We start from the raw sequence: 14,614 nt of genomic DNA, 5'->3' as shown, positions 1-14,614 counted from the left end.
TGACGATTTTTCAGGCCTATTCTCCTTAAAATTATTTTATTGAAATTAAAATTTTAATTTATTATCAATTTGCACATTAAACACGATTTAAATAAAGTTTTTGTATTTTTCACTTCACTTTTAAAATTTTAATATGCTACTTAAATTTCAGGATTATCAAGACTTTGATTATCCGAACTAAGCACGAGACCCTATAATACGGATGAAGGGGGTTATACTGGGGTAGAGCATATAAAAATAAAAAAATAAAAAACCAATAAGACAGATTATATTTAAAATACTTCTGTCATCATCACGGAAAATATTACCGTTTCATCGGTAAGTAAAACAAACAAACAATTGTAAATGATACCTTTTTAAATTTCTAGGCCAAAAAATAATATAATAATACTTTAAAGGATCAACAAAAAATTTGTATGGTGGGTTTTGAAATTTTTTATATCATTAAGGTATAGTACAATAAACTAAATTTGTATATTTATTTAATGTAGGAAACAATTCCATATGTTGTAAAATTAATTGTGTAGGTAGGCCGGGTGTTTACTGAATAAACAACTTGTATATTATGCAAATAATTTAACGTAAGTAGATGTAAACAATAATAATTTATCTAAATAGTACAGATTAAGGTTCTAATTGAGCTTTGCATAATGATATTGCCTGAGGAATGTATCCGTTTACAATCAGATACCAAAATTTTACGTCCGCCATCTTAAAATAAAACTTCAGCTTGAATTTTGTGAAGCGAATTTTTTTTTAACATATTGTAACTAACAACATATTATTGATTTTTTGAAAATATTGTTATTTTTGTAGGACATTATTAAAAATATCAAACTAAAAAGTACACAAAAAAGAAAAAATGAATCATCTTCTTAAAAAAAAATAACTTATTTTAAAAAAAAACTGTTTTCCCAAAAACACCTATAAATTATAATAAAAAATAATAATAATAAATAACTAAAACTAATGAAACTAAAAAGCCGTTTAGGGAGTTTAGTTTGCTATAAAACATTAATAATGGTTGTTAGAAATACTTTCTTAAATTGAAGCAAAAATTATATCTAGTTAATAGTTAATAATAACTGTACCAAAGCGTGAGACTAAAGTATGAAGGCACTTGTAGTCTGTACCTCCGTACAGGCTACAATTGCCGATTCCAAATTAAACACAAAAAAAAATTGTTCGAATAACTGTGCTTAAATGCATGCATCTTTCATTATTCAGAACTTAAGCCGCTGGAACATTAATATCTTTAAATAAAGTCCTTGTTAGTGTGATCAATATAAATTTAATTTATAACACATTTAAATACATTGTCAGTTATTTAAATATTATATTATTAATAAAATTCTCATTGTTAAATTTAAAATGGTGTACGAGTATATTTAAAGAGTGTTATAATTAATGTATTTATATTTATGTTCACGTTCTAAGTTATATCCTTTACAAATTGATTTAGATTAGCAATACTATTAGAAAGAAAAAATATATAATATGAAACAGCTGTTGAACTCAGCTAGGATAATAAATTTATATGCTGTACATAAGTAAGAAGAAAAGAGTTAGATTGTTTATATACCACTAATAAGGAGGACATGAAAGTGAACATAGCTGCCTGTCAAAAATCCCCAGGATTTTTCCTTTACAATACTGTAATGAAATATTACATGTGATAAAATGAAATAATATAAATAATCTTTGTTTGTAATCTAGAATATGTATTATACAAAGAAAGATTATCTAAAGGTTGTGTAATAACATGATTATTAAATAAAAGTTACAGCTAAACATGAAATAATAAATGATTTTTTAAATGTATATTATACAATATGATATAAATATCAGAAAAAAATAATTACACATATCGTATAAGGTTAAATTGTTGAATCAATAGTTTCAAATTATGTTCATATCGGTTTGTAAATAATACAACAATAAATAGTAATGAATAATAATCATAGAACTCGGATATATAATAACTTGCTTTATCAGCAATACTTTCTTTGTAACTAGTAAGTGCATATGTATATGTATATGTATATCTTAACAATCGTCATTACTAGTAAATCGGGTAATATAAACCGCTTATTGTACTTAACTCAGATAGATTAGAGTTTCTTTAAAAGTGTTGTTCGTAAGTCCTTATGACGTATAGGTGTATTCATTGGCGAGCATCTCATTCCAATGAAGATTTAGTAAATAAAGCATATATGTTGCATAAAATAAATAAATATTGGGATCATCAATCCGCTATAGTAAATAAAAATACATAAATATTGGAAATGTATTTCGATTGAGGTCGTCAATCCGCTATAATATTGAATACATATGTATATGTTGTATGTACGTACATGTTTGTGATGAATGTATGCATGTTGTGCGTGTTTGTACATGTATGTAGTATAATAACCAGTCTGTAAATCGTTTAAAAGTGTAGAGCAATATGAACATGATTTAATAATTAGATTAATATGCATTTAGCGTGTAACAACGATATAATAATCAACAGATTAAATCCAATTTGAGATTACAATAATAACATAAAGTACAAATATTAAATCAAATAATATATCTTGAAAATAACATCATTTAAATTATCTAATTATTTTTTTAAATAATAAAATTTACGGTTTAATATTTTATGGTAATTTGTGGTTTTTCAACCACTGAGAATATATCCCAATTTGGTTTCTTGGAGAACAGGATATTTAAAGTGGTTGCTTTCCTGTTAACTCTCAGAGCAATAATACCATTGCATCTTTTATTTCTCGAAAAAATTCTACAAATCTTTCGGCTGAAAATCAGAACTTCTGGAAAATTGAGGAAATTAATACTGATATTCCATTTAATGAAAGTTCTATTTTAAAAAAAACATTTTCAACTCAATTTTACTCGAAACAATCAAGGCAGATTTGTAGTGGAATTACCACGTAAACCCAATAATATAAGGCAAGGCGATTCTTTTGTAAATGCAAAAAATAAATTTTTATCGTTGGATAGAAGGCTAAACAATGAGGCTAAGCAATCTTAAACGTGACTAATCCACTTTCATACAAGAATATTTGGACTTGGGTCACATGTCATTACTTAACTCCGATGATTTGTTAATAGACAAATCAAATATGTGTTATTTATCCCATCATCCGGAATTTAAATCAAGTTTAACTATTAATCTTCGACTGGTTTTCGACGGTTCAACTAAAACCACTAACGGTTTATCTCTTAACTATACTCTACTATTCGGACCTGTTGTCCAATAAGATTTATTTTCTATATTAAGATATATATGCACTTGTTACAAAGAAAATATTGCTGAAAAAGCAACTTATATATCCCTGCTCTATGATTATTATTCATTACTATTTATTGTTGTATTATTTACAAACCGATATGAACATAATTTGAAACTATTGATTCAACAATTTAACCTTATACGATATGTGTAATTAATTTTTTTCTGATATTTATATCATATTGTATAATATGCATTTAAAAAATCATTTATTATTTCATGTTTTAGCTGTAACTTTTATTTATTAATCATGTTATTACACAACGTTTTAGATTAACTTTCTTTGTATAATACATATTCGAGATTACAAACAAAGATTATTTATATTATTTCATGTTATCGCGTGTAATATTTCATTACAGTATTGTAAAGGAAAAATCCTGAGGATTTTTGACAGGCAGCTATGTTAAATTTCATGTCCTCCTTATTAATGGTAAATAAATAATTTAACTCTTTTCTTCTTAATTATGTAAAGCATATAAATTTGTTATCAAAGCTGAGTTCAACAGCTGTTTCATATTATATATTTTTTCTTTCTAATAGTATTGCTAATCGAAATCAATTTGTAAAGGATATAACTTAGAACGTGAACATAAATATAAATACATTAATTATAACACTCTTTAAATATTAATATTGTACATGTACACCATTTTAAACTTAACAATGAGAGATTTATTAATAATATAATATTTAAATAAGTGAAAATGTATCTACATGTGTTATAAATTAAACATAAATAAAACATATATTGATCAGACTAACAAGGACTTTACTTAAAGATACTAATAATCAAGCAGCATAAGTTCTGGATATTGAAAGACACATAGGCACAGTTATTCGAATTATTCGCTTGACAAGTTATTTTTATATTCAGTCTCTATCATATTATAACTATATATTTTCTATTGCGCTTTATAAATAAAACATAATGTATATATATATATATATATATATATATATATATATATATATATGAATTAAAGGAACTATGTTTACTTAAACGGAAAAAATTATTCTTTAAAAGTTATGAAAACTTTAAAATAATAATTTATTTAAATTTTGAAAAGCTTGTTTTAAGTATACTATATGGATATTCATCAGCTATACATAAATTTAAACTATAAATTTTTATTAGAAAATGAATGAATTTTATCTGAATCAGAAAATGATTATAAAATAAAGGATGCTGAAAATAATAGGTTTGACTTAGGGAAAGGAATAAGATAAGAGTTTTGCCAAATATCAATTTTTGTTAACATGTAAATTGAAGATATGATCAAAAAACTCATAAAAAATGAAAGTATCACAGTAGAATGAAAAATAAAAGATTATATTAGGGTTCACAGATCACACTGTATTTTTTTCTTGTTAGGATACTTAGAAAACACTAATCACAGAATAAAGCATTAAAATGAATGAAGCCACAAGAGTATAAGCAGTAAGCCGATAAAGAAAGAAGAATTGAACATGAAGAACAGAATAGATACTTAAGTAGCATCTTAACGTGAGACTAAAAGAAAACGAGATTAAGACAAGAATAACAAAAAATAAGGAATCATTTAACAAAAATTAAACAGTTATAATTCACTATTATGACAGAAATAGATTTAAAGAAGCGTCTTTTAAATTTTATCGTTTATAATGTACTTCTATAAGGAAGTAAAACGATGACGATAAAAAAAAAAGGCTGGAGGTATTTGAAAAGTGGAAAAGGAGGAGAAAATTAAGCGGACAAAATGAAGAAATAATGAGGAGTGATTAAAAAGCTGACAACTCAGTTCTAGAATTTTACCGTTACGCGGCTAAAGCCACGATCCGGAAAGTCCTACAACTGTGGGTTATTTTGATGCACAGCTTAATTAAAAATATTTATCTTATTTGAATATAATATTTTTTCGTTTCTTTAATTCAGTGATTCTAACTAAAGCGCGCGCGCATATACCGTATTTAATTTACGCGGATGTGACGGTACTAGCGGTGACGGTCGGCTATAATGAAACTAATGTAATTTCACAACTTACATCGAGAAAATCTCGCTTTTATGGTCGGCACTTGTGTAGCCGCAAGGCTTAACGCATCAGGTACCGAGTCAACCGGGCGATTGAGTTAGAGACCTAGCCGGACCGAGTTACCTTTTTACGCTTTAAATATTATTAATTTATTTAACTCTACCGCTGTGACGTCACAACATAGCAAATAAGTACACAGCAATTTTTGGAGTGGAGATGCGACTTGACAAAATTTTATTTGCACATATTGTTGTTTTTTAACCGTTAAAAAATGTGCCTAAGAAAAATATGACCTAAATTAAGCAAAATGTCGAGATATTGAGGGTAAACCTTGCTTTACAGCTTACCCCGTTGACTTTTTAAGTTGAAGATTTAATGGCATCAATGCTCCATATACAGAATTAATCTGACTAAAATTGGTCAAAATCGGTCCGGTAGTTCTGGAGATAAAAGGTGATCTAGAGGCCAACACCGAAAAAATACGCGCGCGCACGCGCTCGCGTACATACGAAAATTACATCCGGAAAAATTTCCATCCGGTTTTTTGGGTTCCTTAGTTGTCAAAACGTCAAGATCCGGTGAAAATCGCATTTTCCCAAAATGGACCGATTGCAATACTTTCCCTTTTAGAGCTATAGCTCTGTTATAGTGCTATCTAGACGGGAAAGTAAAAGTATTTGGTATCAAATAAGAGCTGAAAAGGTTCAACGTACACCATTGCCGATCGCAGTCTACATAGAAAAACTATGTAATAAAAATAGTTCTTAACTGGAAATTAATTTTTTAGAAGATTACGACACTTTCTTTATGTATTATGTGCAAACTGTTAAAAACAGGTATGAACACAAAAAACTTAACAATAAAAAAATATCGTTTTTCTTAATATTCTGAACAAAGATATTCAATATCATAAAATAAGAAACAAAAGTAAACAAACAATTCAAACAAGAGTATACTATCAAGAAAAGAAGAATATACACTACTGGAAATGAAAATGGAATGTGGAAATAGTACGCAATGAGAAACACAGTAGTAATAGTATATGAAAACAGTGAAGAGAAACGTTTGAGAATTACCGACTCGGAAATCAATTGACTTTATTGGAAGTTGTAAAGCAGATACACATATATAGCCTCCTTCTAGCTACGTTTATTTCCCTTCTATAGTAGATTCGTAAGAGTAGATAACGCTACACTAAGTTAACAATGAAATTCATTCCAATGCGTCAACTCGTACTTGCTACAGACTACAAAATACACTTACTTGCATGTTATATATATATATATATATATATATATGAACGCAATACTCATTTACTAGTCTCTGTTTTTGTTTTGCATTACAGTACTGTTATCTTTGTTTAAAATGTGCATTAGTGTGTAGGAATTTGTATATGTGTGCGATATGTATGTGTTTTACAGAAACATTTAAGTTTCTATAAACACTCACTTGAGCGAGCCACTCACATACACACATACACACAAACATAATATTGTTGCTGGCAATATTTTAGCTTAAAGAGCAAACACAAAACAGTTATCTCTCCCAGCCAACACAATCGTCATGGTAAAGAGAGGTTGGGGAAAGACAGAGAATGCTGGGGGAGAAGGAGATTCGACTAGTAGCAGCAGTAGTCTAATCGTAGAACCATGATATTTGAAATTCAAAGCCGTACACGACGAGCAACGAAAAGGCGGGGACATACCTAACTATATGCCTTTCTTTTCCCCTCTCAAACTCATTCCTTCTTTGTCTCGATTCAAATTTACCAAATCTATAAACTTAGAACACGGTTTCATTTCACGCTGTTCTTACACTAGGGTTTTATTATACCCAAATATACCAAGTACATAAACTGTACTGTAAATAGTCTATACAAGCGCCCACAAATACATCCAAAATCGTTCACTATTATCTATTTATTAGAAATTAATGAAAAATTTAAAGAGGCTATTCAAATAAGCCAATGAAAATAAACATTTTTAGTCAAAAAATGGCAAATTATTAGACAAAATATTCGGGTTGTGAAAAAAGTTTCATCGTATTCTCCGGCTAGATTGATTTAGGATCTCATAACTCTTGTAATATTAATTAAATCTGGCAAAACTTGCGTGGTTTTGAATGCTAACATACTACTGAGTAATTTTAAAGAGATTTCGATTATTAGTTTTTTATTTAAAAGTTATTAAGTTTTGAAAATGTATGAAAGTAAAGAAGAAATTCGATACATTTTGAAATTTTATTACAAAAAAGGAAAGACTATGACTCAGCCTGCTAAAAAGTTACTTGATATTTATGGACATGATGCAGTATCAGGAAGTGATGCATAAAGCTGTTTCAAACATTTAAAATCTGAGAAACTTAATGTCAATGATGTATTTTGCTCTGGACGAACAATCGGGCTGAAAAAGTTGATGAAAAATTGAGAAAGATCGTAAATTAACAGTTGTGATAATCAGTAACGAACCAAATATCGACCAAAAAATAGTTTTAAACCGTTTGAAGAAGGTTGGATATAAAAAAACTCGATATTTGGGTACGACATGACTGAACAATGGAAAATTTAGTAAGTCTAGTTTCTACCTGCGAATCGTTACTAAAATTAAACGAAATCGAATCGACATTTTCAAACGGCTCATTATGAGATATGAAAAATGGACCACGTACGACAATAATGTTCGGATTGAAACAAAATCGTGATTGAAACAACATGAACCTTTGCAAACCGTGGCAAAGTCAGAATTGACGTCAAGAAAAGTGATGCAGTGTGTGTGATGGGATTATAAAGAAATCGTTCATTATGATCTGCTACCGTCGGTCAACGATTTATTGTAATTTCTACTATCAACAACTAGAAAAATTACGCCAAGCAATAAAGCGACCAGAATTGATCAATACAAAAGGTGTCGTCTTATACCAGTACAACATCAGACCATACTCACCTTTGGTGACCCGTCGAAAATTGAGATATGTTGGCCGGGAAGTTTCGTTTATTGTGATCGCGAAAAATTTTGGTTTTCTGATTTCAACGGAGTTATCAACTTTGACAATCCCTGAATCCATTTTGAATAGTTTCGGGCTGACATATATACGAATGTCTGGCATAACTTAAAAACGATTAGCCGTAGGATGTTGAAATTTTGCATTTAGGACTGCTATAACATCTAGTTGTGCACCTCCCCTTTTGATTGCAATCGACTGAACCAAAAGTGTCCAAAATAGCCAAAAAAACCAAAACAATGGATTTTGGACTTTATTATCATAAATTATTACTGCATCGACATATCATAAGTGGCACTTATTTTCATTGGTTCCAGAGTTATAGCCAAATGAAATTTTAATTAATGAATTATTTGCATCTTACAAGGGAAAGGCACATCGGTTCGAATCAGACTTCATCCTTTTTTAACTTCTTTTTTTTAATTTAAATATATGGATTTATCTATAATTTTTAACCAATGTAAAAAATTTTTACGATAAAAAATAATTCAATGACAAAAAAAGAAAAAAAAATCAGAAGTTATTAATGAAATAAAATTTATCTACTTTTCATTTTTTTTAAATGTGTATATTAATTTAATAGGTTTACAAGCTGGTCACGTGGTGTACAAATCAGATTTTTTATTAATAAAACAGGAAAAGAAATTCCTTAATTTTTAACATTTTATTATCAAGAACAATATACATATAACTTATACAACTGTTCAGAAGGTGTAATGTATTTAAGGTGTAATATGTATTTATGTTTTTTCCTCCGTAGCAGATCAACGACTGAAACGATTTAGATATACGACCCCGCTTTGGAATCCTTACGTTATCGGAAATGGCATAGGCTCTTAAAATATAAATAAATATGTGTATATAAATGCTTAAATAAATTTAAAAAAAATTGAAAAAAAATTATACTATATTCATAATTGACACGCTCTTTAACTATCCTGTATTATAGAGAAATGTTTTTTTTTGGCAGTCGTTTTTTTTTTTTCATTTATAATATTATCTGTTTCTCTTAGCGATTCAAAATATTATTAGCCGAAAAATTATGATTAAAATACGACACTCTGGGTTTACTGTTTTTCCCAACTAGTTCAAAAAGTGGTCTGCAATCTTAATTGCTCAAACTTTAGTTAAACGTAAAAACAACCTGAAATTACACATCTTTTTTTATTTTAATTAACCTCCAGGACTACTGGTAGGTATTGCTTCAGATAATGAGATGAATGATTTGTAGCGTGTGTGAAAATGCCATGCCTGACCGGGATTCAAACCCGAGACCTCCAGATGAAAGACCGAGACGTTACCACTCACTCCACGGATTCCGGCAAATACTCACATCTTAAAACGATTTATTTTTCGGTATATGACCATTATGCGGTGTGTACTGTAGGTCATTTTTCATACTAGCTATGACAAAAATATTAAATGACCGCCATTTTGTTTATTTTTGTGGTTGTCAAAAATTTTACGACAAAATTTTTGTTTTTCAACGTCCTTTAAAATTATTTTATAATACTATCCTTTCCTTTAACAATTTTTGAAATATTCCCTCATGGGGGTTTAAGAGTGTGCTGGTTTGCTACCAAAAAAAAACTGATTGTTTTTAGAGAGGACCATTTGTTAAATTTTATTTTTCCATATTTAAGTGTTGAAAAGTTATTTAAGCGTTGCATACTTTGTTAACACCCCATATAAATAACACAAATATAAGCACACAAAATGAACATTCATACCAACTAACCTGAAACATATACAATAAAAAATTTATCTCCAACAACGCCATGAACTGTCACTACAAGACCGTCATCCTACTCGAATGTCTGTATGCAACAGAATTCTTGGACTACTAAGATAACGTAATATCCAAGTACTTGAACGCAAAGAAAAAAGATCTTTAGAAAATTCAAGGCCCAAGGAAAACTGATGATAATTACTAAATCCGAAGCAACTGATTTAATCTGTTAATTAGTGCATTATTGTTACAAGCTAATGCATATTATTTTAACTATTACATCATGTTCATATTGCTCTACACTTTAAATGCGATTATACTACATACTTGTACAAACATGCACAACATGCATACATACATACAACACAAACATGTACGTACATACAACATATACATACGCTCATTGTAACGGATTATCGATCCCAATCAGAATATATTCCGATATTTACGTATTATTTATTTTAGCGGATTATCGATCCCAATCGGAATAGATTTCTGATGTTTATGCAGTATCTTCATTGACTAAATCTTCTTGGAGTGAGATGCTTACCAAAGAATACACCTGGACGTCATAAGGACTCACGAACAACACTTTTAAAGAAATCTTAATATCTGAATTAAGTACAATAATTGGTTGGAATACCAGGTTTACACTACCTCTTCATTGGAGTGAGTTGCTCGCCAACGAATAAACTTGGACGTCATAAGGACTCACGAATAATACTTTTAAAGAAATCCTAATATCTATGAGTTAGGTACAATAAACGGTATAGATTACCCGATTTACTAGAAAAATGATTAATAAGATATATATGTCCTTACTTGTTGCAAAGGAAATATTGCTAATAAAGCAACTTATATATCCAAGCTCTATGATTATTATTCATTACTATTTATTGTTGTATTATTTACAAACCTATGTGAACATAATTTGAAACTACTGAATCAATAATTTAATTATAAGCATATGTGCAATTAATTTTTTTTTCATATTTATATCATATTTTACAATATACATTTAAAATTGTTTATTTCATGTTATTAGCTGTAAACTTTCTTCAATAATCATGTTATTATACAGCATCTTAGATTATCCTTCTTTGTATAATACGTATTTATAATTATATTGTTAAACCCGTCGAGATTACAAACAAAGATTATTCATTTCATGTTATCACTTGTAGTATTTCATTACAATATTATAAAGGAAAAATCCTTGGAATTGTTGACGGGGAGTTATGTTCAGTTTCATATCCTCCTTATTAATGATAAACAAACTATGTAAATTTTCTTCTTACTTGTGTAAGACATTCAAATACGTTAATCTAGTTAAGTTTAACAGCTGTTTTATAAAATATATATTTTGTCTTAATAATACTACTGTTAATTAATTCAGTTCAGTTAAAGATGTAACTTAAATGTGAATCTAAATAAAATACTTTATCATAATACTTCTTAAAATATAAATAATGTACATGCACATCATACTTAACGTCAACAATGTGAAATAAGTTACTAGTAATACAATATTAAAATAAACAAAATGTATCTAAATCTGTTATAAACTGCATATAATAAAAATATAATTGATCACATTAACAATGTATTTATTGAAAGACATTAATAATATAGCGGCATACGTTTTGAGTACTGGAACGTGCATTTAGGCGCAGTAATTCGAACTTTTTTTTTTTGGTTCTCCGTGCTAGATTTGAACCAGCGACCTATGGAACTCTATACACACTGTGAAAAACTCCCCGGTATAATCCGAAAACGCTAATCCAATTCTATGGGCACATGTGTCCAATGAAAGACGACTCACAAAATGTACCCTCACGTACATAAAAATTCAAAAGAACAATAGATGGGTCGATGATATCCGTATAGATATGCAAGAAATAATATGACCGATGAAGAAACACAAGACTGAAACACATTTTCAGACAAAATCAAGAATTTCAGTAAGTTTCAAGAACCAATAAAACAACTCAACAACTTGGCGTGGTCTAAGGAGAGAAAACTGCTCCATTCCAAAACAATTAAATAATGCTGAATATAACCTTTTATGAAAGATTAAAAACCATGAGTAAAATTTCTCACACGGTCCACAGATGGCCTAAATCGAGGAAAAAAGAAATATGTTCGTTTTAGGTTAAAGATCATGACTGTTTCTAATAAACATTAATTTAATATTTACGAAATTATTTTTTATTGTTCATAATAAGGATAGTAATTTTTACGACTAAAGATGTTTTTTTTATATCTATAAGAAAATTATGAATAAAGAGATAAAATTAAAAAAGGAAGAAGAAATTGTATGCACGCTAATCATTTCCCGTCATCAAAATCAGTATCCTTGCCCTTCCTTCATTAAAATGATTTTACATAAGCCTTCATTCGAATCTCAGCCTTCATTCAGTCGTTATTAAAGTTCATTCAGCCTATCAAATATTAGTTTTTCATGCTTTAAAATTACCCAAAAATAATTGATGAGTGAAATGTATTGTGATTTGACAAGATAGTTTTGGTTAAGAAAAAAAAAAAACGTAGTATAAAGCAACAATGCAAAATAACATGATTAAGCGTTTTCTTCTCCCTGATATTTTAAAGTATTGCAATACTAACAACCAGTAGTGCATTAATATCAATTATAACAAGTATTTAACCCAACTTTAGTATAAAATATTAATTTTTTCCCTGATATGTACGTTGCAATCTGTTCAACTATTGAACAATAAGCAATTACCTCCCACAGCCCAATGGGATGAGGATGATATCCCTGACGTAGTCTGACAGACTCAGCCAATCAGCCAACGATTCCAGAGACGTGTGGTTAATTGAAACCCAACCACCAAAGTACACCGTTATCCACTGTCTAGTATTCAAATCCGTATAAATATAACTATATTTTAATAGGATTTGAACCTCAGAACCTTCGACTTCCCAAAACAGCTGTTAAACAATTGAACTGCAACGACGAGTTAACCACAAGAACACCCCGGTGGGCAATATAAGATATGAATATTATTTTTATACTTCCATAACTTAATGGTTTATTAAATAATACTTATATTTTACTAAAAATCTACAGACAGCTCAAATCTTATGAATTATAAAGTAAGACGACAACATAATAAAATTCAAAATTTCGAAGGTAAAATTTTAACTTTTTAAGGTAAAAATACCTTTTTTTTTTAATGCAGAATAAAATTAAATAAATTTCAAAAATAACGAAAGCAATTATTTATTTAATTTCTATCTTTTCATTTAAAATAGTGTGACGCAGGTTGATATTATTTGACCGCTAGTATTTAGTTGGATATTTAACAATAATAATCAAAGATGAATCCAAAATAAGAATGAAATTTTAAGTTAATGAGTATTCTATTTAGTGTTTAGCTTAAATATTATGTAAAAAGTAAGATTATTTGATTGCAGTATAAATAACGATAAATCACAAGTAAGAAATGGTAAAACTGAAAATATTTTTGGTCTAAAAACCTGAATTTAGTTGAGTTTTAAAAAAAGTTTCAATAATTGATAACAACAAAACCTTTTCAAAGAGAAATGTAACAGAAACAAAGAATCACATCTAAAAGGTATTTATTGTATTAATAAAACCTAAACATCTGGAAAATTTATTAAACATTTTTTTTCTTTTTGCCCACACAAAAACCGTAATATTTTTATTATAGAATGAATCTGATTAGAGATATGGATAAAATTTTAATGAAATTTAAAAAATGTAAGTGTATATAATACAATAAAAATGAAGTTTTAAATAAAATATTCTGATCCAGTACTGGATATTAGACTAACACGCACTCGTCATTGCAAAATCAGTTGATTTTCAAAGTTGAGAATTCTAAGGTTCGAGTCCTTGTAAAAACAGTTTTTTATATGGATCTGAATGCTAGACTTTGTATACCGGTGTTCTTTGGTGGTTGGGTTTCAATTAACCACACGTCTCAGGAGTGGTCGACCTGAATCTTTTCCAAACTTCATGTTTACCGGTAAATTTACACTTACACTGCACTACATCTGCTGCTATGTCGGGGCTGGCAAGCCGGTATCGGTATTGCATTTGACTATACAGACACCCAGACCCGGCATATGCTGGAAAACTGGCTGGAGAAAACAACTAGATATTAGAATTTTAATAATATAAAAGAAAATAATAATCTGAGTGATAATAGATCGTGTAAGGAACAGATGTCAAAACAATTTTCAAAATAAGAAAACTTAGAAAATATATGCAAAGAACGTAGGAAAAGTTATTTAAAGTTTTCTAGTAATGAAAAAAAAAATCAGTGAACAGGAAAACATTGTAAGAAATAAAGGTTATGATAAAATAGTGGTATATTTAAAAAATGAACTGTAGAGAAAAACGATTTGACCGTCCTGTTAAAGGATCAACCCATGTAAAATCCCTAATTGTGGTTGCATGACCACAATTGAGTTTTTTAATTTTTCTATATTCATTCTATCATATTTGACGAAATAAAAACCAATTTGTTTTATTTTTTTAAAATTATTTGTATGGGCTACGTTAGATTTTACAATGCCACGGACGTCAAT

The sequence above is a fragment of the Lycorma delicatula genome, chromosome 4 (assembly GCF_047948215.1).
Source record: "Lycorma delicatula isolate Av1 chromosome 4, ASM4794821v1, whole genome shotgun sequence".
NCBI classification, from domain to species: domain Eukaryota; kingdom Metazoa; phylum Arthropoda; class Insecta; order Hemiptera; family Fulgoridae; genus Lycorma; species Lycorma delicatula.
The sequence above is the reverse complement of the archived record's forward strand: the minus strand, read 5'-3'. Positions refer to the sequence as shown.